Below are 6819 nucleotides of genomic sequence, written 5' to 3' on the forward strand. Positions count from 1 at the left end.
AAAGAGAAACTCTTTTATAAAGTGTTTACTTAGAGGGCATAAGCCCCTCAAGCATTAGTTGTATTGAAATACATTGTAACCTGCAAATTAGATACCAGGGCAAGTACTGAAAACAAAGATAGTTTTTGAAAACATAAATAGGTTTTGGGTAGAGACTAAATTCAAATCAGTTCACCAAATGAAATCTTATATTTGACTCTATGAAGTTGAGTGCTTTTACTGAGTTTACTCAGTAGGTTAACCTCATTTTTATTTTGATTTATTTATTTATTATTTTTTTTTAGGCAAGGGAACCCTTGGTTGACCTCACAGATTGCAAGGACCTTGTCAGTTTACAATCTCTTATTTATTTTTTATTTTTTTAATTTTTTACACCTACAGCACCTGGTCTTCCTCGGTGGTCTCCCATCCAAGTACTAACCAGGCCCGACCCCGCTTAGCTTCCGAGATCAGACAGGATCGGTCTTGTTCAGGGTGACACGGCCGTAGACAACCTCGTTTTTAACTTAGTAGGTGTGTACTATTTATATTGAACTTTTATAAAATTTATCAATTTTAATTGATAAAGGTAAACATTAGTATACACTTAGTTTTACCTATAGGCCTATATCTAGTCACTTTTGTAATGAAATTTTATGTATGTAAACATTAATGGGAACATTAGCTTAATGAACATTCATGAAATGATAAAACTTACATTTATTCATTTGTAACCTGCTGACTGTGTGCTTACCGTGAGACAGGCACTGTGCTAGGTACTGAGCATATGAGACATGTAAAGATTTAGAATAGGCAGCAAAGCAGAAGGGAAAAGGAAAGTGGCACAGGGATGAAAAGTTAATGGTTGACAAAGTTGAACTCAAGGTCAAAAATATAAACAGAAATAAAGCCTTCTTTTGCTAATAAGTGGTATCACTACAATTTAGATAAGGGATCATTATTTGAAAAGCCAAATTTCATTAAAATATTTAGGTACAAATTTTTGAAAGCAAAAGGAAAAATTAACAAAAACATGAGGACATGTGACATGCTTTACACTCTTATCAATAGCTGTCAATAATATAAACATCCAAAGGACTGAGGACAATGATCCGAATAGTTCAACATGTAATTACACATTGCTATGATTCATAAGCATACATGTATATATATTTTATGAACAGAAAAGAAAATGTCTTCATTACATTTCAAAAAATTGTTCATATATTAGGATGCAAAGAAATCATAATAAAATTTCCAAAATACGAAAGAAGATAAACTTTTAAATGTGTAACAAAGAAGTAAATATCAGCTACTCATTTTTTGAAATTTTAAAACATTTTTCCAAGCCATTATTTAATCAAAAGAAAAAAAAAGAGTTTATTATTCATTAATTCATTCACAAGCTAAGAAAAAGAAAATTAATGATACTATTCTAAATCAAAGCCTCTAAGATGTAACCAAGGTTGAATACAAGGAAAATTATAACATAAGCATTTTCCATACCAACCAAAAAAGAATGAAAAGAAGTCAATTTCTACTAAAGAAACCAACAATTCAACTAAAGAAACCAAAAATAAGTGGGCAGGGCAGACAATTTTCATAAAGCAGGTGCAGTAATGCATTCCAAAATGGGGAAAGAAAAAAAAACCCTGAATAGGGTATTTAGATCAGTTTTTCCAACAAATAATAAATTAAAAAAATAAAGCCACAGGTAAAACTTAAATATTAAAAAGTAGATGCTTTTACATTTATGAAAGAAATTTACATTTTGCAGCTATGAACATACACACACAATATCATCAATACTAAAAATAATACACACACACAACTCTCATAAATAATGAGGGTTCCAAGAGTTGCCAAACTGTCTCAAATTCATTTTTACCACAAATAGTCTGCTCCTAATAATTTCTCAAAATACTTTCTCTTTTATTGATCTGATAGTTGTGAAGATTATTTTCCCCCCAAGAAGTTGGTTCTCTTATAAATTACTCTCTTTAGCATAATGTTATATATTGTTAATACAGTTTCTTTCTCATCGAGATAACAAGCAGTCAACTCAAACTAGCTTAACTAATAACGAAAAAGGAGAGCATACATCTGGGCAGGATGGGTTGCACACTTTGCTTTAGACAGAACTATGTCCAGGACTCGAACGCTTTGTCATCATTCTCTTGCTTCTTCTTTCTTCCCATTTTTCAGCTCTCCCTCTCATTTTGTATTGGCCACATCCTCTCCTGACACCACTGGCTTCCAGCCTTCTTTTCCTGCCCACCATTTCCTATGGTGAATGTGGGTGATAAAATGGCTGCTAAACCATTACTTCAACTAAGAGAGAGTTGGGTCATATCTGTGACACAAGAGATAAAGTAGGTAACATAATAGGAACTGGACCCAAAATGGAATCAGACATTTCATCAGCAACACTGAGAGGTAGAAAGTAGCAGGCATATAATTCTGCAAAGGACACCATATGCTCTTGAAATATTCAAAGGAAATGGTTTCTATGTTAAAATTATATTCTTAGCCAACTTTTGGATCAAGTAAAATGATCAATTTTCTATATGTTGTATTTGCAAAATATACCCAGTGTACATCTTTCTCAGGAAGATGTTCTGAGATGTCTTCCACTAAAAAGAAATAGCAAGCTAAGAAAGAGGGGTAAGTGGATTCAGGAAATATCATAGGACAGAGGAGAAGAAAATTCCAGGATAATGATAACAGGAAGTCTTAAGAGGACAGGTGTTCAGTAGAGCTAGGGAAATAACTGGTTCAGATTAGAGAAGGAGGATAAAGTATTCCAAAGGGATATATCTAAGGAGATGGGGGTGTAGATAATCAAGGGAGTTTTAAGTGGTTATCAGAAAGCCTGGAGCCAGTTTATTTTTAAAAATAAAATATAAAAAGGGCAAAGCAGGGAGGAAAATGTTGTATAACAAAAGAAATGAAATTCTAATACGCAGTCTGTCTCAGCTGTATGAGGTGTATAGCCAATGCTGATAGTATAAACAATGAATAACCACCTGACCTTATTACATCAGGATGCTTTATTGGCTGAATAGAGGAAATGTATATGTGGGTGAAAGTGTATAAGATATTTAAATATTTATCTTACATATTATGCATTAAATCTATAATATTTAACATTGAATTTTTTAAAAAAATATGAGTATAAGCCTATCTCTTAGAAATATGGATATATGGATATAAATATGTGTGTCTCTCTATATATAGACATATATGCTAAAAACATTGAAAAGTATGTTCATCAGAAAGCATGAATTAGGTTACATAGTTGGATAGGGGGACTGCTGTTTTTCATTATAATTTTCATTATAAATTTGTTTTAAATGTCTTTATTCCATTTTGACAAAAGTAATTAAATTAATTACTTTTAAAAAGAGGCAATTTTTCTGCTAGTTCCATTAACCAGAAACACTACCAGCAAAGATCACATGCCCAACTCCTCTGAACACTCTGACCAGAGAGAGGGGTTACTTATTAGAGAGAAACTCATTATATGTCTACATTTGTGATTGAAGGGAAGAAGACAGATCTTTTATGAAAAGATAGCAGTAAACTAGTAAATGAGTCCTTTTGGACTAAATCAAAACAGAGGTGCATGTAGGTGGAGTATGTTTACTATTTAAGAAAATGTGCTGGCTTCTTAATATATTACATGTAATTTAAACATAGTATTTTTTGAGGATTTCTAAAAACGTTTAGATAAGTAAACCCTATTCTGTCTACAGAAATTTTATAAGTAGACCTCAATGCAAATTGAATCTTTTTTTAATTATTGGTTCGATTAGTCCAATTTTAACATATTTTAAAATTCTACATAAATGTGTTTAAAGGCCAAACATCTGGAAGTTTAGTAGAGAACTATTTGATTTTTAAGTTGACATGAAACAATAAGCATTGTACTATGTCAGTGAATAGTTAGACTAAAAATAGAATAGCCCCAAGAAAGTAAAATATTTTGTATTGTTAGAAGAAGTTTCCATTAAAAATTAAATTAATGCATTAACTCTCTGTTGAAATTTTTAGTGAGGATGGTTATGTGGCTTGCTATTGAACATGTATTGTGATTCTTCCTTTCACTGTTTACTGTAATCTCTTGTAATGAGAAGAAAAATGTCAGAGGCTATAGAACATGTGAGGAACAATGAAAATAAAGAACGTTCTGAAATATGTGACTTGACAACACTCTGCTGGGAAGCAGCATGGTGTGGTGGTTGGAGTCTCTCCTTGAAGTACTATGTTTCCCATTCTGAGCTGTAGGACCTCAGTCAATGTACTTGATCTTTCTTTGCTTTAGTTTCAACATGTGTAAAGCTGGGACTATATTAATGTCTACCTCACAGTGTGGCTATCAATATTCGATGAAATAATATATGTAAAATATTAAGACAATACTTATCACATAATTAAGCACTAGCTGACTAGTAGCTATCATTATTGCTCTTAATCCTATGCTTCTTTTTGATATGACTTGCTACATGTAGTTTCTTAAATCTTGACAGAAATTTTTGTTGTTGTTCATTTGAAAAAATTCTGAAGTACTGTGTAGCTCACTTAATGCATGGGTGCTATTGGTGATCAATTCTCTATCTTTAGTGTCTTATCTGGAACCTTTTATTCCTGTGAAGTGTTCCATTCATATAGACAGAGAATGGGGATAGGGAGGCAACAGTCAGTTGTTTGTACTTAAAGGCAGTAAATTGGAATCATTTTTACTAGCTTCATTCTTATATATATCTTCAAACTTCACTTTCAAAGGCATTTTAGGTGCTTCTTTCTAAATTGCAGTTCTTTATAGAAACAACAGCCAGATCTCACCTGCTTGCTTTGTTTTCTTTCTCTCTTTCCTGTCAGCTCCCATAATTGCCACCACACCACAAGGACAAGGACACACGATTCCAGGCTACTGGAATTGAAGCATATCTGTTATTTCATGATTGAACTTTTAGAAAAATAGATGCAATGCGGTAATTGAATATAGAACAAAAGATAATGGGATCCTAAAACATTAAAACGGCTAAAAAATTTAGAAAGTATTTGCTAACACTCAAATATTTTCAAAGGAAAAATAGTCTGTACAAGTTTGAATAGCTAGTAAATGGAAAAAACAAGAAATAGTCTGTGGATCTTTTAAAACTAACTTTAGCATGATTTTTTATCATGTTCTATATCAAAGTTGAGACATATAGTACTATGGCCTTAATTCTTTTATTTATTTTTATCAAGTATAATTTTTAAAAAAACACATTCTCCATAACAAATACTAATTAAGCCACTAAAAAGTGTAAGATAACTCTATCATTTTGTGTTTTACTCTTTAATCATATCCTCAGATTACTTATTTTTTAATGCTCAAGGAAATCACTAATTTAATTAGGTAGCAATACTGATGAAAGTTCTTACTATGAATCAATAAATTTCTGTATCATGATGTGTCATATGTCCTTTCATTACTGCTCCAAAAAAGGTTTAAATTATGCCTAAGTTGCCATATAAATTGAACATGATCATATGTCTGTATAAATATTAGTCTAAGCTTAACTATAATGATCTTTTGGTTTCTTACTATAAGTAAAACTAATATCTAGTGACCACAATCTACGAGGGCAGACATTCTCTGATACTACTCAGTTATAATACCCTCTGTTCTTTCCAAGGTATCTCCATCGTGCATTAAAACCATGTAACTTTAACAATGTTGCTTTCATAGAAGCACTGCTAATTGATCAGTTTAAACAAAATCTATTGGATTGAATTTACTTCTTAGAAAATGGAGAGATCATGTTTGCTTTCAATTATGTGTTATTTAATTTTGGTAATTGCACTTAGAACAGAAATGGAGAGAAAACTGATGTGTGTGTGTGTGTGTGTGTGTGCACGTATACATATACATATATATATATATACAATTATATATATATAATTGTATATATATATAATTGCATCCAGAGGAGACAAGCTATCTCTAATTCTTCCATTAGATATTTGTAGAAGATTTTTTAACACCTGGTACCCATGAGCCAGGTGACTTTCTTTTGTGTTATACTTACTTTCATTTTTAGTAAATAGTAAAATGAGTCTTTAAGAGCCACATACATTAACAAAAACATCATATATAGAATAAAACTTATATTTTATATATTAAATAAGAAGACTTACCAATATATCAAAGCCCATGCAGTCACCAAAGCTATTTTTGCTTGCACTCAAGCCACACTTGTCTATAAAGCTGAAAATATATTTATCAACACTCACTATAACCTTGGTTTATTTCTAGGTACAGAGAAAATACTACCAAATTGAATAATAATAATGATAATAATGGTTGTTATTAATTGATCACCAGCAGAGTGCTGACATTGTATTATATATTACATATCTTATCTCTAATAATCAAAATATCCCTGAGAGCAGATATTCTTAACCCTATTTTACAGATAAGTGAGCTAAAACAAGGTTTAGTATTGTCCTCTAGCTCTCAATCAAGATCTGTCTGAATTTCAAACAGGTACTCTTTCTACTCCATTATACCTTTCTTGACATAAAATAACACTCTGAACACTCTTGAAGTTTAGAGGAGAGGAAAATAAATGGAGTAGTAATGGAAAGCTTCTGGGGGCAGTGAGAAAAACTGGTATACTCTGATCTCCCCACGTCATTTTCTCCTTTTGTTCCTATTGACTTATCTCCTTTATCTCTTCCTACTTTTTCATTGATTGCACTTTTATTTTCCCTCTGGCTTATTATTCTTCTGGTGGATTTCTAAGGGGTGGAACTTCTATCATTATTTCAATTCAGTAAAATATTTGTAGC

The 6819-nt window shown here is 31.7% G+C and overlaps 1 pseudogene; it reads right to left on the reverse strand.

Moving 5' to 3' along the window:
* Positions 1–372: 372 nt before the first annotated feature.
* Positions 373–491, reverse strand: LOC120592494 (uncharacterized; annotated as a pseudogene).
* Positions 492–6819: the final 6328 nt, after the last annotated feature.

Source organism: Pteropus medius, unplaced genomic scaffold (genome assembly GCF_902729225.1).
Source record: "Pteropus medius unplaced genomic scaffold, Ma_sr-lr_union100, whole genome shotgun sequence".
NCBI classification, from domain to species: domain Eukaryota; kingdom Metazoa; phylum Chordata; class Mammalia; order Chiroptera; family Pteropodidae; genus Pteropus; species Pteropus medius.